Source organism: Sapajus apella, unplaced genomic scaffold (assembly GCF_009761245.1).
Source record: "Sapajus apella isolate SASKATOON/1434 unplaced genomic scaffold, GSC_monkey_1.0 scaffold113, whole genome shotgun sequence".
NCBI lineage: Eukaryota > Metazoa > Chordata > Mammalia > Primates > Cebidae > Sapajus > Sapajus apella.
This window is the reverse complement of record NW_022437053.1, coordinates 4,134,267-4,159,196: the sequence shown is the minus strand read 5'-3', so window position 1 is coordinate 4,159,196 and position 24,930 is coordinate 4,134,267. Positions and strand designations below refer to the sequence as shown.

The 24,930-nt window shown below is 46.0% G+C and overlaps 1 protein-coding gene and 1 long non-coding RNA gene across 4 annotated transcripts in view; both read left to right on the top strand.

Annotated features, from left to right (window-relative positions):
• GABRB3 (gamma-aminobutyric acid type A receptor subunit beta3) overlaps nucleotides 1–24,930 on the top strand; it is a 342,036-nt gene that overhangs the window by 212,086 nt on the left and 105,020 nt on the right. The window lies entirely within an intron of this gene.
• On the top strand, nucleotides 9,021–23,905 carry LOC116537693. The gene is made up of 3 exons (XR_004263262.1): nucleotides 9,021–9,033; nucleotides 11,687–11,692; nucleotides 22,483–23,905. It is a non-coding gene; the product is annotated as an uncharacterized LOC116537693 (long non-coding RNA).

Sequence of the window (24,930 nt, the reverse complement as noted above, 5' to 3'; positions counted from 1 at the left end):
GACTTGTGACAAAAGTAAATATGCATGTATCCTTATCAGCTACCTCCAAATAGCGGTCAGCCATGCATGGTGCAGAACAGAAGCCTTCAATTATTTCGAGTGCAATACTTAGGGAATTAATAATAACAATTTAATGCCATCTCTAGCTTCCAAGCTAGAGTCAAAATATTGCCTTTTTGAGTTGATTATAGTCTTGGAGGGATAGAAAATTAGTTTTGTATTATAACGGATTGTTTTACCAAATACTCATACGTAAAGATTTCACAGAAATTTTGTGATGTTCAAACATGGGAACTTTCTGCTGCCACCAAGAAAAGGTAATTTAGCTGTTACTACCTTTCTCCTGCACACAATCTATTCGACCTCTTATTTCTATGTAGTGTTCAAGTATATTTCAGTTGGAGAGCTCTGGCTTAGACTACCACAAACCAGAAAAGGGATTGTTTCTGAGAAGAGTAAAATCACCTCCATGAGATTAATTCATGTTTGGAAGGCAGAAAAGATACCTGGCTTGAAGCCAGTTAATACTGAGTTGATCAATGCGGGAGGTATTCAAGCAGAGGCTGGTACGTTCTTCTGGGTTATTCACAATTCCACTTTTTTAATAATTATGTTGTCTTTATTCCAGTTTACTAGAGACTGATATATGGCAAGGTACTGAAAAGAATCAGTAAATTCTAATCATAGTCACTTAAAGCAACACATGACCCAGGTGTAAGGCTCCAGTGAGCAGTTAGTTATAACAGATACAATGTAAGTAATACATTTTTTTTAAGGGTGGCAAAACTAGAAGAGGCACCATTATATTTGGAGGATCCATGAGGTGCACACAGGAATGGGTTGTGGGTTAGATTACTGGGTCACTACCAATGCCTCTCTTTATTTGTTCGTTTTTTCAACTGGTTGAGAATTTTTGAAATGACCTAAAAATTGGGTCTTGATATCAGTAGGTAGGAAATTAATTAAGTGTAAGAGAAGAACCCCAAGGGAAGGAGCAGATAAGTAACCTTATTTCTTGTAATTCCTTTTTCATGAGATTAGGTCATTAAACAAATTGTGATTCGATTTTTCTTCTTCCTCCCCTTTCCTGAAGAGCCTGATTGCGAATTCCCTTCGCCATGGGTCATTTACTTGCTATCCATCCTCCTTACTCTGAGAGGCTGCAAGCTCTGCTGAGGTGGCTGCCCGGAAGCAGAGTGGATGTAATGAATGGAAGGGTTACTGATAGGGCCAGAGGCTCCCTGGGGTGGCCTTTTTGGGGCTCACCCACGTGAAGTCCTCTAATCCTTTTTACTTTCTATTGTTCCAGCTTCTTTTTTCTTCTCCCATTTTTTGCATCTTGATGGTTCTTTCCTTCCCTACTAGGAAATTTATAAAGAAATCATTTCTTTGGTTCATGTTACCACAAAAACTCATATGTAAAACTCATATATTTAAAAAGGGAAAAGAGGGAAGGAACAAATGAATGCATGAAGAACCCAAGGGATGTGAGAGAAGACGTGAATGAAAGACAGAGCAGGGTGAGCAAGACTGGGCATCAGTGTCTCAGCCCCACCTGAGAAGGTGTTCGCTGTCCAACCTGTGCTGAAATCATCCCGAAGAAAAAAGGAGGTGAGGAAGAGGAGGGAATAAGGACGGAGAATGGGAAGACGCACTGCGCATTATGAACCCAAGGAGGGGGAGTGAGTGGGGAGGGGAGAAGAGGGCTCGGTCCTGATGCGGTTTGAGAGAGGAGGTCTGTGGAACAAATGCAATTGGTCAGAACGCTTGCATTTCCACTGACGTACTCATGCATCTGATGATGGCAGGTGTTGCATAATACCTTGCACAAGAGATGAAGACTCTCGCTCTGTGCATCTGTCCCCTTTGCCTGTCTCCTGTGAACGCTTGCCACCTGATCCGCATTTTGTCCTAATGTTTATGGTGACACCAGCGTGGCAGGGCTGAGAGTTGATTTGACTTGGCTCTTTTGTATCTAGGCAGTTGCTTCTGTACACAGGTACCTGTATCAGTGAACTTAGGGTTTAATAAAGCTCTTTGAAATTTTAAAGTGTTCACCAGATTCAAATCTCACATACACATATATAATCTTTGCCTTTGAAAAGATGGCATTGATTCCTTTAGAGCATGTGTGAAGAGTTTTCTGCTTCTCTGATTTCCTTATCGCCCATCACCAAAGAAACAAAAACAACCACAAAACCAGTATTGCCCTAGCGTGCTAGAAGCTTCTTCCACGGACAGAGAATGGTAAAGTGCTGGTTCAGCCTCAAGTCAGCCATCGCTCCTGCTGAGATTTAGAGTGGGAGGGATCACAGAGCTGGTGATGGGTAGCGGGCACCCTCTGGTCATTCATTCTGGTGCCCACAGCTGGCATTTGCTCACCCTGTCCCATTGATCACATGGCGGATGTTCCCACTTCATGTTTGTCCTGTGCCCAGAACAGTCGTCTATCCAGTGAGCAGGACTTGCAGGGAGGAAAAGGTGTCGGGTATACCCACCATCGACTCCAGACTATGCCATGTGTCTCCCTTTAGTTTATGGTAATTAATGACTGATTTTGAGTTTCCCACTCAAATGACCAGTCTTGTGATCATTATGAAATAGAGAAAACTTTCTTTTTTTTTTTTTTTTTGAGATGGAGTTTCGCTCCTGTTGCCCAGGTTGGAGTGCAATCTTGTGATCTCGGCTCACCGCAACCTCAGCCTCCTGGGTTCAAGCGATTCTCCTGCCTCAACCTCCCGAGTAGCTGAGATTACAGGCATGTGCCACCATGCCCGGCTAATTTTGTATTTTTAGTAGAGACGGGGTTTCTTCATGTTGGTCAGGCTGATCTGGAACTCCTGACCTCAGGTGATCCGCCCACCCCGGCCTCCCAAAGTTCTGGGATTACAGATGTGAACCACCGCACCTGGCCAGGAAAACTTTCTAATTTTAGTTTCTTTCACTTGTTGACTGAAGGTGATATGTCATAAAGTCAGGGTGTCTTCCTCAGTAATAGGTTGTCCGCTGGATTCACAAGGCGTGCTCTCAAAAAGACGAAAGTTAATAAGATTTAGTAACTTGTAACCTACTAAAAATTAAAATAATAGCTGTTTATTCTAGGTAATTATTTGGTTTGAAGCAGGGCTTCTTTTTAAAGGCATGTTTTCTAATGATGTGAAAAAAACATTCATCACAGAAGCACTTATTAAAACTCTGTCAGCAGGTGTAATTAAACAGGGCCAGATATGCTGTAGGGCAGCAGACGCAATCAGTATGGAAAATGTGAGACCTGCCCTGTTTTGCTCTTGTCAGTCAAACTTTTATCAATTAAACGAAAAACAAAACAAAAGGATGTGATGGTTGTAAACATTTTCTGTTATACCAGTTTTTATTATTCTGAGAACTGATTGAGAAGAAAGGAAGGAATGAAGACAGAGGGAGGGAGGGGATAGGTCGGTGGCGGGGAGGCTGGAGCGGGGAGAGTAGAGAAGGAGCGTGTGGTGTCGAGATGTGTCAGGTCACGCCGGTTTAAGGCACTGTGCAGACGCCTCCTGCGAGCATCCCCTCCCTCTTTTCCATCTAGGCAGTTGCTTCTGTACACAGGTACGTGTGTGAGTGAACTTACGATTTGATAAAGCTCTTTGAGTTTTAAAATCTTCACCAGATTCTAAATCTCACATACACATATATAATCTTCATCTTTGAAAAGGTGGCATTGATACATTTCTTGTGAAATACGCTTAAATTATGAAACTGCAAGAGAAAGCTGAATATGTACGTGATCAATCCAGCCCCCCTGAGCTCAGCGGAGAGTCATCTGACATGGGATGAGGGGAAGACACGGGTCAGGAGGAGGTTAAGTACACCCAGAGCCTCCGCACCCTTACCCCCCAGGGTGGCAGGGAAAGACCCTAGGTCCCAGAGCCAGCTCGCTGTCCCTTTGCGCCCTTGGCATGGAGCCGCGTGGTGCCCCACAGCTTGTGGCTGGCTGTGTGGTCGTCTAGCTTATGCCTGTTTTGCTGAGCTTGTCAGTTCTACCTTGGCACTTTCCCAGATACAGCTACTATTGACACAGTAACTCCCATTTTGTGGAGAACCATCATACTCTAGGTAGAGCTTCTGTCAAATATATTCCTTCCAAAGCAGACCTTGTGCAAGCTGGCGATTCACAGCGACTCCTGGATAGCGTCCCACGCCAGGTGCCCTGTGGTTCAGTAGCGTCACTGTGTTGGCACACTATGGAGGCTGTGTTCGTGCTGTCTCAGCACTTCCCTGGGACACTGTCAGGGCAAGGCAGTGCAACACTGCTGGCCTGTTACCTTCACTTTGTGAAAATCCTTTGGTCTGGGGTATATTTCCATGAGCTATGACAGTATTATCAAATTAATTGTGAAAGCCACACAGTATGACCATCTACATGTTTCTGAGTTGTCAGCACTTATTATTGCCTTCTGATAGGAATTGTGTGAGTTTTAGAGCTTTAGGTATAATAGTGGATTGGTTATTTATCAGTATCACCTAGTTATTTATCAGTATCACTTTGTGAGGGTACCGTATATTCTGAACAACAGCAAAGAGGTGGGAATGCCCCCTGAAAATTCCAGTGACATCTCATCTTCATTTGTTGAAAATCTATTTTTACTTCCAGTACTTCTTCAAAATACTTGGTGGTCCTTTTTATGGCAGTCATTCATATTTTTAGGAACATAAGAACCACCTTAGAAATGGGCACAGTGACTCATGCCTGTAATCCCAGCAACTTGGGAGGTAGAGGTGGGAAGATCCCTTGGGCCAGGAGTTCAACACCAGCCAGGGTAGCATAGCAAGACCCCACGTTTCTAGGAAAAATAATAAATTAGCCGGGTGTGGTGGCACACATGTGTAGTCCCAGCTTCCTAGGAGGCTGAGGGAAGATAGTCTGAGGCCAGGAATTCAAGACCAACCTGAGCAACATAGCGAGATCCCTCTGTACAAAAAAATTTTTTTAATTTAAAAATTTAACCGGGATTGGTGGTGCACACCTTTTATCTTAGCTACTTGGGAAGGCTGAAGCAGGAAGGTCACCTGAACCCAGGAGTCCAAGGCTGCAGTGAGCTCTGTTTGCATCACTGTACTACAGCTTGGGTGACAGAGTGAGACCCTGTCTCTAGGGAAAAAAAAAAGACCACGTTACCTACTGAGATGAGTTCAGATTTCCTGCCACAGGCTGCACATTTGTGGGTCTTTATAGCCATCACTTTGACAAATCAGAGGCCACTCTTATTATCACTGGATCTCTTTATAATTTACTTTGAATAAACTGTTTCATAAATGTATTGAAAGTAATCTTGAATCTAATTATTTCTTTTCCTCCTGCATTACTTTTTGAGGTCACCCATCTGTTTGTTACCTAACAGTGTATCATTTTTTTTTCTAAATTATATCTTTTTATACTTATATAGGGGGTTACACATAACACAAATACTTGGTCAAGTATGTTCAGAAATATAGAAAAGAAACCCAAATTCTCTTTTCCCTTGGAAATTGTGCTTTTATAGACTTGGATCCTGTCTTTGTGTCTTCTGGCATTCTGATCATCAGTCATTCATGGCTCCATTCCTCTGTCACCAGCTCCATCTCGTGGGGGGATGCCTTAGCCTCTGTGTTGCAAGATCCTCAGCTCTGCTAAGAATGGCCTTAGTTGGCTCCCCTGTAAGCACACCCTGAGAAGCAAGCTGAGAGGGCCCTGAGTGCTGGCAGAGACCCAGGCAGGAGGGCAGCCACAAAAGCCCCGGCCTGGAGCCTCATCCCACAGGACCTGCGGGAAAAGGTGTGCAGGCCACGCTTCATCGTCATCTGTCCCTGAGGAAAGGAGGAGGCACAGTGCAGGCACATCTCACCTTATCACACTTCACTTTAGATGTTTTGTGTGTGTGTGTGTGTTTCAAAGTTTCTTTTACTATTTTTATTTGCATGTATTTGATTTTCAGTGAGGTTAATTGGTCATTTGCTTTTCATATATATATATATATATATATTTTTTTTTTTTTTTTTTTTTAAGAGACGGCATTTCTCTATGTTGGCCAGGCTGCTGGTTTCAAACTCCTGAACTTGTGATCCATCTGCCTCGGCCTTCCAAAGTGCCGGGATTACAGGCTTGAGCCACCGCGCCCAGCCAGATGCAGTGTTTTTTACAAACTGAAGGTTTGTGGCAGCCCTGCGCCCAGAGAGGCGATCAGCCTCGGTTTTTCAACAGCCTTTGGCATTTAGTGTGTCCCTGTCACATGTTGGTAATTCTTGCAATGTCTGAAACTTTTCTGCTATTACTCTGCCTGTCATGGTGGCCTGTGATTAGTGATCCCTGATGTTACCACTGTAATTGTTTGGGGGCATCATGAACAGGGTCCACAGAAGATACGAGCTTAGTCCATCAGTGTCTTGTGTGTTCTGACTGCTCCTATCCCCCTGAAGCAGGAAAGGCTGAGAAACAAACCTCTTGAACACTGAGCTGAGAAGGAAGTGGTGATTTATTCCGTCGGGAGCAAGGTGGCATAGTAACCTGACAGCCAAGCTCAGCTCACAAAGTCCCTGCCCTTTTAAAGGCTCACAACTCTAGAAATCACATGTGTAAGGGTCTTGGGCTTACAACTCCGGAAATTACATGTAAAAGGGTCTTGACCCGTGAAGTAGGCGTGTGGTGGGGGTTTGGTCCTGTTTAAGTGGAAACAATGCCTTCTGGAAATATTCCCCCACACCATGCCTACGATCTATAGGAGGGTGTTTAAGGTGGCACCCGGTCCGCCAGCCTTCACCTCTCCTACTGAGGTGCAGTGTGGAAGTCAAGGGGAAGGTGGTCTTAGATGCTTAGGTCTCCTTCCTCACCCCGAGAGCCTATTTCCTATTGGAAACAGGCCAGTTAATAACCCTACAATGGCCTGTAAGTGTTCAAGTGCAAGGAGGAGATGCATGCCCCTCACTGTAAATCAGAAGCTGGAAATGGCTAAGCTTAGTGAGAAAGGCACGCCGAAAGCCAAGACAGGCCGACACCAGGCTTCTTGCAGCCAAGTTGTGAATGCAAAGGAAAGGTAATCGAAAGAAATTACAGTGGTTCACACTGCCGCATTCCGGTGCATTTTCTTCCCATATGTGAACATTTCTCTCATACTCTTCATCATTTCTTCTCACCTGGACGGACTGCCTTCAGCTGCATTTCCCCGTCCCTACCTGTGGCCATCAGACTTCCACCCTGCATCCAGGTACAGGTAGCAGTGTGCGGGTACCCCTCTTGTCTCCTCAGTGTCAATTCCCATCCTTCTGGTTGGATCCAGCCTTCTGTGTAAGTTTCGGACTGAAGGAAACGTTAGGGTCTTCAGGGGACGTCCTGAGAGTATTCCTCACCCCCTTCCTAGGTTTCAAAATGAGAGCGTGGAGCTGTTCATTTGGTAAGTGTATTAACCTAACCGTGCAACCCTGAAGCACCTCTTGCTGTCAGTCTTAACACCTAAATCTCACTTCCAAAAGTTCCGCTGTGGTTTTTCCCGTTCCTTGGAGGAAGGGAAAGTGTTATATTCCTTATAATAACTCAGCAGCACCTGAACACCCAGAAGTGGATTCGTGCCTTCCCCCTTCTAGGTCAGTTATGAAAACGTCACAGCGACCTCCACAGCTCCCTAGAGAGGTCTCCAGTCCTCTGATTGGAGACATTCTTCCTACCATTTTCTCCTTTTCCACAAGCCAGGTCCCCACTCGTAAGTGTAAAATCCTGTAGAGTTTCAGAGCTGCTAACACGTTGTTTGTGCTTTGTTCCCCCCTCCCCTGAGCATTTGGTGGAAAAGCCATAAAAGTGTTTTCAGCTCTAAACTCACGATGTATATGGGGTTTCCTCCTGTCTTCCAGCAGACCGACTTCTCACATAGGTCAGCTTCGCTTGCGTCTTCTCTGCTAAGACAATCGTGTCTGCACGTAGAGGTCAATGGAAAGGTGTCAGTCTCATCCATTCATTCATTCGTCACCCCCTTAAAGCGTTTATCATATATTAGAACTGGGCTAGGGGCTGGTGATGGAGCAAAGAACAGACCAACTGGGTAGGCCTCATTCCCTACCCCACCCCACCCAGCAATGAGCCGCTTCCTACCGGGAAACCTAGTGGTAGGGAGCTTTGAAACTCCAGGTAAGTGCCTAGTCTTGAATTAAAATTGACCCTTGGACACCTTAGAAGAACTTCCGGCTCACATAGGCTGTTTATTCTTTTGTAATAATACAATGTATTGATTATATCAATTCTCTTAAACATATATTATAAATGTTTTTATTATTTTATAATAGAGGCCTGATAAAAGAGTGTTTAGAGTCTGTATGACACCAGCATCCAACACTGGCAGCTGGCAGCATTATGGATGCAAGAATTTTTTATAAGCAGCTCTCACCTCACTGGGGTGGGCAGTCTGTTGAAGCAGAGGCCGAGTGCAGGCCCTCATTCCCAAACCTTTGCTGGGTTTGTTCCTAGAACCCAGCGAGCCCACTGCTGGGGGCAGTTGCAGGCAGCACTCTCTGGTGGCCAACAGCCATTCAGGCCACAGCTGCATGAGCTCCTGGCACTGTGAGATCAGCCGCTCTTCGGGCTGTAGGCTGGCTGGCTGGCTGTGCCCCCAGCTTGCCAAGTGTTCTGGGAGGCTGATGGGTATATTTGCAGGGCAGTGATGGCCTTGAACTGAGGGGCAATGCTCCCAGTGCATGGAGGGTAGGGGATGTCTTTTCAGAGCCTCAAGTCCTCCTACCTCATTGTGTAATGTTGCTAGCCTCCAGGCATGAGGGAGTGTGGTCCCTGAGTTGGTACAAATCCATCATTATTTCTTTTCTTTTCTTTTCTTTTTTTAAGCGGAGTCTTGCTCTGTCGCCCAGGCTGGAATGCAGTGGCACAATATTGGCTGATATATTGAATTGATATATTCAATATCAATATATATATTGAATATTGAAGCAATTCTCCTGCCTCAGCCTCCTGAGTAGCTGGAACTACAGGCAGGCACCACCATGCCTGGCTAATTTTTGTATTTTTTCAGTAGAGACAGGGTTTCACCATGTTGGTCAGGCTGGTCTCAAACTCCTGACCTCGTGATCCGCCCACCTCCCACCTCCACTGCCCAAGTAGCTGGGACTAGAGGCATGTGCCACCATGCCTGGCTAATTTTTATTTAAAACAATTTTTTTGTAAGGTCAGGATCTTGCTGTGTTTCCCAGGCTGGCATCAAACTCCTGTCCTCAAGCTCTTCCGCCACCTTGGCCTTCTGAAGTGCTGGATTATAGGCATGAGCCACTGCACCTGGCCATTCTTTTACGTCACCAAAAATGCATTTCCAAGTTGCAAGGCCTGGGGATACCTGGCATTGATTAGAACCAACATAAACGTATGGTTTCTGTTTTGTAACATGGAAAATTGTCTCAATTCTTAAAAATGTAGAGATGGACAGTGATCCACAGCCCATTGGAGGATGGACAAAGGGACGTTTCTGAGTGTTCTGACTTTGCATCCCTTATCACGGACACACATGAGCGGACCACATCATGGTCAGGGGCAGCTTCTGGGTTCTGGCAGCTTCCTCTTTCCCATACTGGGGGGCAGAGTATCAGGTTGGATATTATTTATGTTTTTAATAATCTGATTTTGAGGGAAAGTAATAGGCATTTAAAAGTTTGCATTGATTTTTTTTTTCCCCGAGGAAGGAAATGGAAGGCAAATATATCATCCCTTCACCTTAACTCATTTTGAGTCTAAGTTCTGAATGAAATGAGGAAGGAATCCAGGATGATTGCATCCATTTCTAATATTAGAAATGCCGCTGGTTGGTTGGTTTGTTTATTTTGTGTTACATCCAAAAGACTGAAGGCAGCTCCAAAATACATAATGAGCAGTACGATTTTTAAAAGGAAGATATTTGAAATCAGGCCTAAAGGAAAAGAATTAGAACAAAGTAATATAAAGCCATGAGGAGGGTTAGTCTTAAAAAAATGCGGGCATTCATTGCTGCCACAATTGCAAGAAGGACAGAGGTTTGCTTCCCTTTTTCAAGCAAGCAGCATAAAGGACACAGGATAGTTATTCAAGAAGAATGTGGTGCTCCTGGACCTAAGTTTGATGACAGACCCTGTATGGGGCCTCACAAAGGGAGGATGCTGCATTCTCCACCCACTTCTGCCACCGTTTAAAGCAGTCTATCTCTCAGTGATGATGTTGCTCGTAATGCTCATGCCTACTTTCATTTCTCATATCCAATCCTGTAGATCAGGAGCTAACAAAGGTTAGCTGCCTTGTAAATGGTTGACGCCGCGGTCAATCTGACTGCCACGCCTTTGCTTTTAATCATGTGGTAAATGAAGAGAAGAACAAGTTTGGGAATTTTTACTCTCAAAGGCAAGCATCCCCTATGCCATGAGGCCTACTGAACAGTGTTCCCATATGTCATTTTTGACTACAATAGAATTTGTTACAGCGAGAAAGTCCATTTCATAACAAGGCCGTAGGGCACCCATGGTGTAGGATATACAGTGTGGGCAAGGGAGGGCTAGGGGCTGGGTCTTCCAAGGTGGGGATTCACTTTGCTAGCAGTGTTAGGAAGGGAGCCAGATGGTAAAGTACCTGAAAACCACCTGTCAGCCCCCTGCAGGAAAGACTACCTATAGGACGTATGCAGAGCCATATTTGGTTTGAGGAGTTGGCTCACACAATTGGGAAGGCGGGCAGTTCTGAAATCTGCTGGGCAGGCCGGCAGGCTAGAGACCCAGGAGACAGCTGCTGCTGCAGCTCTGGCCTCAGGCAGTCTTCCTCCTGGGAGGACCTCGGCCTTCTTCAGGACCTTCAGCTGATTGGACAAGGCTCCCCTTCATCGTGGAGGGGAATGTGCCCCACTCACAGTCTGTTGATTTAACTGTGAATCCCGTTGGACATGTGGCTCCACAGCAACGTCTAGACTCGTGTTTCAGCAAACATCTGGGTGCTACAGCCTACCCAACAAAATCAATGACACATGAAATTAACTACCACACCAGGTTATGAAAGAAAGAGAGGGAAGCTGCTAAGAAAGGCAACCTGTAGAATAAGCTGGCCACAGATCAGGGATAACTCTCTCCACATATGACGGACAAGTGCCTCAGGGAGCCAGGAGTTAGATTTATGCTGTGGGTCCAGTGGGTCTCAGCCTCAGGATGTAGCTTTTTGTCTGACCCAGGGAAGAGCAGCCTGCCCTGCTCACTGGAGCAGCCTGATTCTTCCCGAAGCTTTCTGGAAGCAGTGAGATTGGCTCTGGGCTTTTGTGGAGGGAACTGTTTCTGGTGCTGGGTGGTTCTAATATTCTCTACTCTACTCTATTAGACATTATTTAACTTAAAATGTTGTGATCATCAAAAATGATTTCCTTTCCAAAACAAACAGTCAACCTGACCTTGAAAATGGGAGGTGGGTGAGGTGGGGATAAATATCTGGGTTTGTATGTGAATGTGTAATGGACACCACATCATAGAGGAGCGCGTGTGGCGGGATCAGAGCGAAATGCTAGTATGTACGTGTGACTTCTCAAGAGCAGGTGAGTGTGATTCTCACTGTTTTGTTCTGAACATTCCGGGAGGATATTTTAGAAAGGTTGATGCCAGCCTGTGCTCACCCTGAGGAGGTCAGAAACGGATCTCAGTGGACACCGTAGCCACGTGGCTCAGTGAGTGAGGGGCTGAGAAGGAAGTACCAGAGGACGGGGGACCGTCCCATAAAAAGACTTAATGTTTTTATTTTGATTTTACACATTCAGCTAAGACAACAACCTACACCTCACGTCCCATAGGTACGATGGAAGTGCTGGTTTCATCACCAACGATGGAGAACATGTGCGTGCCAAGTGGGGTGGATGCTGGAGGTGTTTCTGCAGGCCCCAGGCCTCCTATTCCTAGAGACCTGCCTAGAGCGACCCTGCCCTGTGGGGGTCCGCAGAAAACAGTGTCCCTTGAGCTCGCCCAGTATGTCTCCGTACTGTAGTTGAGGTTTGCCTCATTCTCCGTAGAAACTCACACTAACATTTCATAGGTTCCTATTAACAGTGACAATCACGGGGTTCCTCTGGTTCTGGAACTGAACCCGGCCTCAGTGAGGTGCACTTTCATCTGGGACAGAGGAGCCCTGGCCCCCAGCTGCCTTTTTGCCCGCAGCAGCCTGGGCTCCAGGACAGCAGCTTCCCCGTGTGTACCTGGCTGCCCTTCAGAAGTCGCCTTCATGGGTGGCTGGGGCGCCACGTCATCTCGGGCCGATCCACCCACACTTCCTTTAGAATCCCTCTTGCTGCTGCTCTTTCCGTTGCTGTGGCCTTCCCTCTCATTCTTCGTCTCTGTCTCTCTCTCCCCCTCCCCTTGCCTCTCTCAGTCTCACTTTCTGTCTCCCTGTGTTGCTCTCTTTCTCCCTCTGGCTTTCTCTTTCCCTCTTTCTTGTGCTCGCTCGTACAATAAGATTCCCAGAGAAGCATGGGAGAGCCAGGGACCTGGACAGGCTGTTGCCAGCATTTTGCCCGCAGGCTGCCGTCAGGTGCGTGGGCAACACCCTGCTTGCTTAAGGCCAGGAAAACAACATTGCCGGGAGCGTGAAGGAGGCACGAGAATGTGAACCATTTAATTTAGAGTAAGAAATTGTCAGGAGCCTAAGCATAGCAGTCCGGACGGCCAGCTCATTCGCTTCCTGCACTCAGCCTCCTGAGAGGCCAGGTCATAACGAGGGTGCGGCTGTGGTTGGTGAAGACAAAAATCACAAAGGATTGAGCGGGTCCATCTGGAGACAGTCCTGTCCCAGCTGCCACGTGGTTCTGCTCTCACTCTGGTTTTGGGCTTCCCTTTCTTTGGTGTGACACCACTCTGTTTTCTTGGGTTTGTTACTGGCGCTAGTCAAATTGTTAAAATGCTCACGCAGCATAGTTTTACATAAAGCTGGACCCCATTGCCTAACTGGAAACTAAATCCCCAGCCTCTCCTTCACAGATGGAATGGAGGCTGCTTCATGTGTTTTGAGGCCCTCGTTGCCCTCCTGTGTGCTGATCTCTGGGTCAAATTGGGAGGACAGTTTTATTTCCCTGATTTACGAATTCTTATGGGAACTTCAGGGTAGTCCTTAGCTATGAACAAAACAGGAGCCAAACTACTAAATATTAAAGCAGTTTCGTGAGTCAGCTTCAGGGTAAAAGAGCAAGAAGAGCAAAGAGAGTTAAAAAAAAAATCTGGTCCTCCATATCACAATGGAGTGCTGTAATTTTGATTCTCTCTGCTGTAAATTGTCTTTCTTTTCCTTTTCTTGGAATGCATAAGGAAGGCTGCTCTACCTTTGTGTCCTTCTTCTGGATCCCCAGAAATTGGGTGGGTGGCATTTTCCTCAAGCTTGAGCCCTAGAATTCTGTGAAGTGCACACGTGGTGCCTCCCCGATGGGGAGGGTGGCCGGGAGGAGGCCAGAGCCTATGGCTTCCTGTATTTTCTCTCCTCCAAAACCAGCTTTTAGGAAAGGCCGTGACAAACGCAGCCTCTGAGATGCCTGTGAGTGAGAGGACTAAGTTATCACTGCAAACGAATGAACAGGATTTGTATGATCTCCTCTATGGATATTTGCGTTTAAACCATCCATGTTTGAAAGCAGTGAAGGGAAATGCGTCTAACGGGGGATTTGGGTCACCTTTCACCTAGCAGGAAACATTCTGGGGGGTAGAACAGCATTCCTGTCTCTGAAATCACAACTGTTTTCAGTCCTGCCATTTTTGTTCTAAAGGATTTAAATTTTAGATGTTTCAGATGAGGCCAAAGAAGAAAAGTAACAGAGGTCAAAAGAGGCAGCTGGGATCCAACTGATCCATGCTGTTCCACGTGCGACCCTTTCAGTCAGGGAAGAGTTCTTCCCAGTACAGGCCCAGTCCTGTCATACCCAGTTCTCCCAAAAGACAAGCCGAAAATGAGCAGGCATGAGCCACTTCTCTAGTTAACATTATTCCTAAAAGAGATGTTTAACCAAAGTCACTATATAAATTAAAAAAATTTTTCATAGAAAGAAAATATATATATCTGGTATCATGCGGAAATCTTAATCATTTTATCTTGAAAGTACTATTTGATTAACACCATTCATGCTTCGGTCTGTTAGTGGGGGAGTGTAATGTAAACGATGGAATTAACAGGATTTTTTTAATGCTGATCTATTTTAAGCCTGATGGAGGTGTTTAAGCCATACGTAGAATTTAGGAGTGTACGTATGCCTAAGAAACTGAAATCTAAGCAAGGTAGAATAGTTCACTAAGTTTTTTTTTTTTATTATTTGTTTGTTTTTTTGAGACAGAGTCTCGCTCTTGTTGCTCAGGTGGGAGTGCAGTGGCGTGATCACAGCTCACCGCAACCTCCACCTCCTGGGCTCATGGCATGCGCCATCACGCCCGGCTAATTTTGTATTTTTAGTACAGACGGGGTTTCTCCACATTGGTCAGGCTGTTCTCGAACTCCCTACCTCAGGTGATTCACCCGCCTCAGCCTCCCAAAGTGCTGGGATTACAGGGGTGAGCGACTGCACCCAGCCTAAGACCCATTTCTGATAAGAAATTGAACACTTACAAAGGAATGGCAGTTCTGCCCCTTTGCACGTGTGTGTGTGTGTGTGTGTCTGTATGTACACACACAAGTGTGGTGCCTTGAGTCTCTGTGATTTTCCCAAGTGGTGGCTTCAGTCCTACCAGGTTCTGTTTGGTGTCTGGGAGCCCATCCACTCTGTGTTGGTCCACTCTCATCTCACAGGTTGATGGATGATGCCCTGAGCCAGCCTTCCACCCCCAGGGGCTTGGCAGGACCACAGTCAGAAATGAAAAGAGAAGGGGAAAAAACCTGAGGGAGCTGCAGAAATTTGATTTTGTGTAACTTAATCAATTACTAGTCACAAAGAGAAGTCCGTTGAAACAAAATAAATAGTGGTGAGCAGGTGCTGAAGAATTCATTGCTTAACAACTCGGATGCTTTGAAAGGTGTACTCTGTGCTTATGGGAGCAAAGAATTGAGAGTCTAGTGGTGACTCCTTGAGCACTGTAATTAATTAGCTCAATTCCTTTCTTAAGGACACTTGCGTTCTGCATAAGGCCTGATGACAAAGGGTCTCTCCTTGACCAAACTCTAATCAGGCCTTTCTGAACTCACTTCTCAATCGGGGCCTGACCTTTGGGTATCAGTGTTCATCTCTGCATTGCAAACTTCTAGCAAGAACCCTGCAAAGTCATTTGGACCAGAACCCCCAACCCTGGATACCTGATTGCCCTCAATATCTGTTCAGATTCCTCATTTACCATCTGCCAGGTGATGTCTGATCACTGTGGCCTGTCTTCAGCAAAAGCAAGGTTAGGTCAGTTTAGACAGGAGCCTCCCTTACTCTTGAGGTTACCTCCTAGTCATTTTTCTGTTGACTGACCTCCCCTACCTCCAACATAAACACACTCTACTCTTGTGCTATAAGTTCCCACTTTTCCTTGTTTTATTGGGAAGTGAGCCCGACCTTCCTCTCCACCTGCCGGACACACTGCAGTGGCCCCTAGACTTAGCTCAGTGGTCCTGAACAAAGTCCACCTTATTCTTGAACAAATGTCAGGAGTAAATTTTGACACTGCTAATCTCTACTCCTGACACACACACACACACACACACACACACACACACACACACACACACACACACACACACACACACACAATGTGGCAGGCGTTCAGAGTCTTCCAGTCGTTAACCTGGTTTCTGGTTGAGTTAGGTCCTCTTGGAAGGGCCTGAGGGTGGAAGTAAAGTGAACAGAAGCTGGTGGAACTCCCTCTTTGGAGCCAGTGCTCTACTCGAGTCGAACAGGGCACTGATTCCAAATCAAATCTTTGGTTTTATAAGCTGCAAAAGATCTTTAACATATCTTGTTGTTGTTCAGAACATGTAGAAAAAGAAATACCAGTGCTATGAGAAATCAGCTGCACAATCTCAACTGGACCCTGGGTTCTCGAGTGTGATTTAATATTCAGTTCCTCATTAAGAGACCCAGGGACTCCTGAGACTTTTTTTTTTTTTTTTTTTTTTTTTTTTTTTTTTTTGAGGCGGTGTTTCGTTTTTGTTACCCAGGCTGGAGTGCAATGGCGCGATCTCGGCTCACCGCAACCTCCGCCTCCTGAGTTCAGGCAATTCCCCTGCCTCAGCCTCCTGAGTAGCTGGGACTACAGACACGCGCCACCATGCCCAGCTAAGTTTTTTGTAGTTTTAGTAGAGACGGGGTTTCACCGTGTTGACCAGGATGGTCTCGATCTCTTGACCTTGTGATCCACCCGCCTCGGCCTCCCAAAGTGCTGGGATTACAGGCTTGAGCCACCGCGCCCGGCCCACTCCTGAGACTTTTGAAAGCACAAGTAATTATTTCATAGGAAGGCCTGCTAGCTTGATCAGTTTGATCCTACCTTCTCAGGCAGAAGGAAGGCAGATGCTTGGATTATATTAGGTTAACTCTTTTGGCACCTTGGTTTTAATGGATATGTTATTCCCTGGACCTCAAAGAGAAAACAGTGCATCTAAAATCAAGCCATCCCCTCCGTTTATGCAGGAGTGTCATGTTGGTCCTGTGAGCCTTGTGCTTCTCAGAACTGGTGATCATCTGTTGAAATCCTTTCCCATAATTTTGCAGTCACTCTTCCTCGTTCTAACTTCACGATTTCAGGTCTGCATTTGGGCACTTGCCCTCAGGTCTCTGCTCAAAGTCATTCCCCAGAGAGGCCTTCTCACATCACTGCCCATCACTGCTCATGGCTCTGTTCTTCTTCATATACCTTATTATTCTCCCTCATTACATTAAATGTGTATGGATTTGTTTGTTATCTTTTTCTGGAATTCAGTGCTGCGAGTCCAATGTCTTACATTCCTCTCTGCTCTCCTCAGACTTCCTCCCTTCCTCCCTCCTTCTCCCCCCTTCCCTCTCCCCCCTTCCCTCTCCCCCCTTCCCTCTCCCCCCTTCCCTCTCCTCCCTTCCCCTCCCCTCTCCTCCCCTCCCTTCTCCTCCCCTCCCCTCCCCTCCCCTCTTTCCTCTCAGGAAAGAGGAGTGCCCAGGCTGGACTGCAGTGGTGCAGTCTCGGCTCACTGCACCCTGTACTGCTCACTGCAACCTCCACCTCCCGGGTTCAAATGCTTCTTCTGCCTCAGCCTCCCGAGAAGTTGGTATAACAGGCACCTGCCACCATGCCCGGCTAATTTTGTATTTTTAGTAAAGACAGTGTTTCACCATATTGGCCAAGCTGGTCTCGAACTCCTGACCTCAGGTGACCTGACCGCCTCGGCTTCCAAAGTGCTGGAATTACAAGTGAGTCACCGCACCCTGCCAGCTCTTCCCATAGCTTCTAAAACACCATCTCAGGAAATTAAAAAAAAAAAGAAAAGTGAATAACTGGTTGATTGAATGTATTAATTTGCTGCCAGGTAACACGTTTTATAGATGGACAGTGTTAGGTGTATGTGTCTTTAAGAGAGGACTTACATAACGATACTGCTAAGGTAAAAGATATAAATAGAAACAGAAATCTGCTTTAATGTGGAGTTTTCCCTATAATGGGTCATTAATTAACTGTCACATTCTAACTCTATTCCATCCCAAGAATAAAATCTCTGGACAAAGTCTTTAACACTCTGGTGAATTTCTAGATTTACGTGTGCTGGGCATTTGCTGTGAGGAGTGGCGTTTGGGCTGGCCTCCCCCTCCTGCCTGGGACCTGTGTCTTGTTGCAATGTACATAGCTGTGTGACTTGCTCTGAATGAGGGCACTTCTGGTGGTTTCCACAGTCACTGCTTCCACGGGCATCCTGGATAGGGTCTTTGCTCCATGTCTAAGAATGGAAGAGTAATTCCTATCATGAGTGTTGTTATATGACCAGGATTTTGAGGTTACTGTTGTATCTTACTATACTCCATGTGCCTTAGGGGATGAAGCAAAATTTTAGGTGACCAGGTATAGCTGCTGACACTGTCCTGAAGGTAACAGAGATAATGCAGTAGCCACAGGAACTCACTTCCCAGAGAGAGTGTGGAGAAAGTGTTTGGGCTGAAGTCTGAACTCAGCTACTCACTCGTCTGTGGTTTACAACAACGTGTTAAAATAAGCTTTGTTACCAAGTCATCTGCATCCACCCTCGAGGAAAGAAGAAAGGAAGGAAGGAAGGAAGGAAGTTAGAATTGGAACTTTTTCTAGCAGAATTAATGTTGAGTTTGAGAAATTACTTGAGTTTTAAGAAATGCCCACTTGCTGTGCCCAGCTTGTTTGGAATTCAGTCCCAGCAAGAGTGGCCGCAGGAAAACATGATAGGAGGTCAATTTGTAGCTCCATTATGATATACTCTGAGTTTTGCTTAAAATGCAGGTTTTTCCATTATGTGCATTGGCTTTAGAAATGAAAATATGACATGCACTGATACTTTTTTTATGAAATTGTAAGACTCCATGAAATAAGCCGTTATTTAACAGGAACTACATTTTCTTTCTCTGTCTCCTTTCTCTTGGTGTTTTTCTCTCTTTAATAGCATTTTATCATTCTTCCTCCATCACAAGTTTTTCACCTGTCCTTATAAACATTGTGCATTGGATCTGATCGTGATGTTTGAGGCCCACAGCCTTTCCCTTCATTAAAACTTTAATTTGTGTGTGTACATGGAGAATTATGCCAAGAAAAGGAATCAATGGTATTGGACAGTGTAGGGAAGAAAAAATTTTTTCTCCACCCTCTTAGGTTCAGGGGCTGGGGGTGGAGGGCTGTGAATGAAAGCGACATCAGACAGGTGAACAGAAGACAAGGCCTACACATTTATCACTTCTTAGTTTTATGTGCATCGGGGCATCATGGAAAGAAATGAGTACGTAAAGGAGAGATGAGATTTGAGAGCTTATGCCAACCTTCATAGGGGAGAGACAGGAAATAACACCACTTACAGAAGAGCAGATGATTTTTAGGAATGATAAGTGGACCTTAGGAGGACAGACGGGACATGCGGTGGCTTGTGGCAATGTCTGGGTGTGCTGCTGACTTCTCCTCTGCCCTCCTGCAAGAAGGATCAATTTTCCCTGGTTATGAAACGCCTGGAGATGGGCTTTAGGGGCCTCTTTGTAGGCAAAAGTGAGAATTTAGAGAAAGCTTCTTCCTGCATTTCATGATTCTCAAATGTCTTCAGCTCAAAATAACCCTATGTCACTAAGGCAGGTTCTGGACCTTCCAACCGTTGGTAAAGTTCTAAGCACCCAAAGAAATGGAGGGAGGGAAAAGAAAACTATAGGAAAAGAGAAAAACATTAGGAAAAAAGAAGCAGGATACAGGGCAATTATTCTAGATTTTTCTAGGTATGATTTGTTTCTTTGTGAAACCGTGTGTTGACATATATCAAACCTAATTAGCAAACTTATAGATGTGAAAATGATAAGCAACTTTTTCCTTGGGATTAAATGAGCTCAAGCTCTTTGAGACAGTGAGGAGGAGAGAAAACAGAATTCCGGTCAGCAGGCTCAGAGCCCTGACCACCTGGTCCCTGTGGCACTGGGGAGGGGAGGAAAGGGTTGACTATGCACTTCCAAAACTCATTTCAGTTTCTTAACAGTACAAAGTAAATTGAAAACATGTCAACCATAAAATTGATGAAGCACAATAAAATCAGTCTGAGATTCTAGCAGGAAAGCCTACCCAAACTAATCAAATGAGAAATTTGTAATTCTTTAATACAACTCATCCATAAAGCACCCCCGGCATTTATAAACCACACAACTCTATTACAGATTCCGTTGGTCTCTTGATGAATGATTAAAGCACTCTTGAAACCGGAAGCCCTCACCTGGAGATTCTGTTTTTAGTGATACTGGTTTCATTTGGGAACTTGGAGGAATATGTCCCTGCTCCAGCCTGAGCTGGTTGTCTTGTCCTTCCGGTACGGCTGTGGTACAGCAGGCCATGTTTGGCACTTCTTAGACGTATTTGAAAAATGAATTTGGAGTTTGCTACAAATTTGCAAGATACTAGAGTAGCATAATGAATTCTGTTTATTTCAAATCACTTAGTGATGGAAATTTCTCCTAATTTATTTTATTGTGGGAGAAAATTAAAATCAATCAAGAACCTGAAAGGAAGGTGACGAGTTATTCGGATTCTGTTCTGAGGACATTTTTGGAAATAAACGGCCTTATTTCTTTTCGTGGTTGGCATGATGTCGGGAGACTTTCATTGTTGTTTCTTTATACACCACAGTATTTCTTACTTCTTTAAGTGATCTAAGGCTTATCCCTCATTAGCCAGGCATGGTGGTGCACACCTGTGATCCCAGCTACTTGGGAAGCTGAGGCAGGAGGGTCGCTTGAGCCCAGGAGGTGGACGCCATGATTGTGTCACTGTATTTCAGCCTGAGCGCGACGTTTCTCTGAAAAAAAAAATAAAAAAAATAAAATGAAACAATTTAAAAAATAAGTATCTCACAGAGCAGCTGTGTGATAAGGATGTTAAGCTATGAATGGCCTTTGGAAAAGGCAAGGGCTTAGAAGAGAGAAAAAACGTGACATAGGAAAAGTTTTAAAGTTTTTCCAGCTTGTAGCTTGTGTCTTGTGTCTACGAATCGCATCAAATTGCTCAGAGTACAGTCACCCTTCATAATTTTCTCTGTGTCGATAGTATCGTCCTCCTAAATCTCAGCTGTAATTTTCCTGTGTCAGTATTTATTGGAAAAGCTGCAGCCGGGGTGTGGAAAGCCCAGCCGGGGTCCACCCCGGTGAGGGCCTCGGCGCGTCTTCTCCTCCCTCTCCCTTCCCAGGCCGGGCTCTGAAGCCGCACCTCGGCAGCCGGTTCTGGGCCCAGCCTCCCGCGTCCTTCCGCAGCCAGACCCGCACCTGCCACCTCCCGGAGCTGGCGTGGCCGCCGCGCCCTGCCCTGCACCTGCTGCTGCGGGCCGCGTCCCGGCCTGTTCCCGCCTCCGTTTCTTTTCCCGCAGCTCCGTGTCCACCTGCAGCGCCCGGGACGTTCCGCCGCCTCCCTCCCTCCCTCTCTCCAGCCGCCCCCGCGTGGGTGCGCCCCTGTCTCTGCGCTCCGCCCCGCAGGCCCCGGCCCGGGAAGCTGCGCTCGGGGCGCCCCAGCTAAGGCACCCCCGCCGCGGCCGGACGCGCCCAGTGCACGAGGGAGGCGAAGTCGTCTCTTCACGGTTCTTTTAAAAGTGCCAACAGCCATTGTTTTATGCGTTTGTCTGGAGACGGGTCTCGCGCTGTCGCGCAGCCTGGAGTGACCAAGGCTCGCCGCACCCCCGGCCTCCACCCCCGGCCTCCACCCCCAGCCTCCCGCGTAGCCGGGACTGCAGGTGCGCGCCTCCGCGCCAGCTGGGATGGTCGTTCCTGACCGAGCCTTCTTTTGGCTGTTTGTTCATGCAGATGTTGTCTATTTATACCCGGCACTGGCTGTGTGTAAAGTGCCTGTTACATCATATCCAGTAAGGCTGAAACAAGAGCAGATGAGTCCTTCCCTAGGGTCCTGGGCAGCAGCTTGGATCATCCCCCATTGCACCAAAGCATACAGGGAGGTTTTACCGGAGCTTCTCTTAACGTCCCGCGGCACCGATAGCGACTACAAAGCATCGATGTTGCAGGCTTCAGGGCTGGCAAATGGAAATTGCTTATCACTTGCATTTGCTGGCATAATTAGCTCACTTTGCTTTTTCTATATGCTTTGGAAGAAGTTTTCAAGGTCAACTTAGAAGTTTAGGTGGGTCAATAGCATTTTCTCAAATCTGTATGTGGAAAATCAACACAAGTTTAATCTTTTGACTCTAAATAAAACCTTGTTAGAAATATTAGGCATTGAAGACTAAGGTTGTATTAGGTTGGAGATTTGAAAACTAAGTTTTATGATAAGCTTGCAGAAGTCCACCTACATAGACTCAGTTTAAATATCATTTGGAAGTACTTCAAACTTATATGCATCTGACCTAGGATTTCTTGTGAAGGGAGCTGGAGGCTACAGTAATACAGTTATGAAAGTGTAAACTTCACCTCACCTACCTTCCAAATGTAACGTACAAACTGTATTAACATACTGGATTGCAAAACTAAATGTAAAGTTGCTTCCGTCCACTGTCTTCCTTTCAATTAAAAAAAAACCAGGGGTCTTTCTATTCTGTAATGAGCTTCACACCTGTAGTCAGCTGTGTGGCCTCAAGCAGGTCCCTTCTTTCTCCTGTGCCCCATGACTGTGACCTCCTGCACAGCATGAGGGGTGAATCGGAGGATGGACAGAGTCTCTCTGGAAGTGGCGCTGGATTTAGACACACATCCTGCAGGTGCCGTGCGTGGCATCAGGAGAATGCCAAGAGGGCAGCGGCACCCAAACCTGAAAAAGGGACTCACTGGAAAGGTTAATTTGACCCAAAGGAGAGAAAGGGTCAGGGTCAAAATGAGAATCGTGGGACCTCTCGGAGCTCTTAGAAGAAGCGGGTAATGGTGGTTGTGGAAGACGGAAAGGAGAGAAAAGTTGGCAAAGGAGAGACAGCAGGAACAGGAAGGATGTCTCGGGCCAGGGTTTAAGTTGGCAAAAGAGAAGAGATCAAAGAGAGGGACATTCTTACGTCAGAAGAGGAGGACTACTGAGGGAGTGCAAGTTAAAGTGGGAGGTGGGTGGGGGAGAGTTGTGGAAGAGGCGAGTGACGCGAGCATCACAGCATTACAGGCCACTGCCTTCTCGGAGGGAAAAGCGGGTTGTGGCGTGAACTGTCAGTCATTAAAGAAGCGAAATGATAATATTAACATGTTGAACATTTTCCCCATGGCAGACAACGTGCTAGGTGCTTTAAGCAGATTACATGATTCACTGCTCACAGGACATCAAGGAGGAAGATACCAGCATAATCCCCAATAAGCAGATGAGGAAAATGCGGCTTCGGGATGCCACACACTCGGCGAACATGCAGCCAGGAATGAATCCAAGCTGTCTACATTTTGGAGATACTTCCCTAAGTAGGAAGGACATTATTGAAACTAAAGAGATAAAATTCCTGTGGCAAGGAAGGGGCAGGATTCTTTGGGGGTCACAGAGCATATATACACCAGGGAGTTGGGAGGTGGGAAAAGAGATAAATCAAGAAAGGAGTCAGAACAGGAAGAGGGAAACAGACAGACAGACAGACTTGGGCTGTGAATGGAGGAGCAGGGAGCCTTACTGTGGCGAATCAGAGAGTTTGACACCAGGACTTCCCCGCCGCTGTCTCGGAGGGGCAGGTGCAGTAGCTGTCTGGCTCCATAGTCATCCTCATTTTGTTCAACATGGCTTGATTAATCTCCTTAGCCTTGCTTTTCACCCAAGGGTACTCTGCAGGGAATATGTTCATTTATGAATCAATCACCCACGCATTCTTCTAAATGTATACGCCTGTTAAATCATAGTCGCCTGCAACCTTAGGGAGCATGGGGCTTGATACTCTGAGGGCCTGATATGTTCGGTTTTGCATAGAGAGGTTTTGTCGCTCACTTCCTCAGATGTTTTGGTCGTACAATTTACTGCCCTTGACTCGGGAACTCTGTTTACATATGATTTAATTTTAGCTGTATATTTTGTCAAGTTCACGTTAGTTCTTCACCAGCACTGATCAAATAACTTTCTAAAGAAAAGATAGAAAGGAAGGAGTTTTAGATGCACTTAGCAAGAGCTGACACGCCAATAAATGAAAAGAAAAAAAAAGAACATAAACAGCATCCAAGGTATAGGGAAAACTGTATGTGTGAGGCTGAGGGTTCTGAGGAGAGTGAGCCTCGGTGTGACCGAGCCACTTCTCTCCCATCAGCCCCAAGCAGGGGCTGCAGGCATTCCCAGCCTCATGCAGTAAGAGCTTACACAAATGGTGGTCATAGAATATTTGCTTTCTGCCAATCGTAGCATCAAATACTATTTTCATATTTTCAACAGTGCATTAGACACCAAAATAGCTAACACTATTTACCTTAAAATATCTTGATTCCAACTCACTTTGCTAAGTAAGTAAATTGCATTCATTTTGAGGAGGCATATTCCTTATTTCCTTGCTTGCAAAGAAACCTGTGAGATAGGTCCTGTTACTGTTCCCTTTCTACAGGGAAAATAACCGAGGTTCATGGAGAAAGGCCTGCATGATAAGGAGGGAGCAAAGCTGGGACTCTGACTACTGTGCTCCTAAAAGCACTGTTACACAGGGAATCTTGTTCCCATTTCTGGAATTACCTTTCTCAGACCTCACTGTGATCGTTTCATTTCTCTGGCCAGCCTAACTACAGTGCATCAAATGCACATCCTTGGCCTGCTGCTCTGAGCCTGCATCTGGACTCCCCCTTCCTACGGGATTTGCCGGACCCAGGGTTCTCGTGCTGAAGCATGCCTCTGAGCCACATGGAGGCTTGTTTCCACACAGCTGGCTGCATCCCACCCCCAGAGTTTCTGAATAAACTGGTCTGGGATGAGGCCCAAGAATGTGCATTTCTAACAAGTGCCCTAGTAACGCTGATACTGGCAGTCACATAAGGAATTACCATTAGACTGTTTCAACTCAATAATTAGTGGAGGTCACCTTTTAATACCAAAGAGAACATATTAAGAATTTAAAGTAAACCTGATGAAACCACACCTTTTGTAGGGGTCTGATGCATTTTTAAACAGCCAGCACAGCTGGGCACGGTGGCTCACGCCTGTAATCCCAGCACTTTGGGAGGCTGAGGCAGGCGGATCACAAGGTCAGGAGTTCGAGATCAGCCTGGCCAATATAGTGAAACCCGGTCTCTACTAAAAATAGAAAAATTAGCAGGGCATGGTGGTGTGTGCCTATAATCCCAGCTACTTGGGAGGCTGAGGCAGAATTGCTTGAACCTGGGAGGCAGAGTTGCAGTGAGCCGAGATTGTACCACTTCATCCCAGCCTGGGGGCGAGAGAGTGGGACTC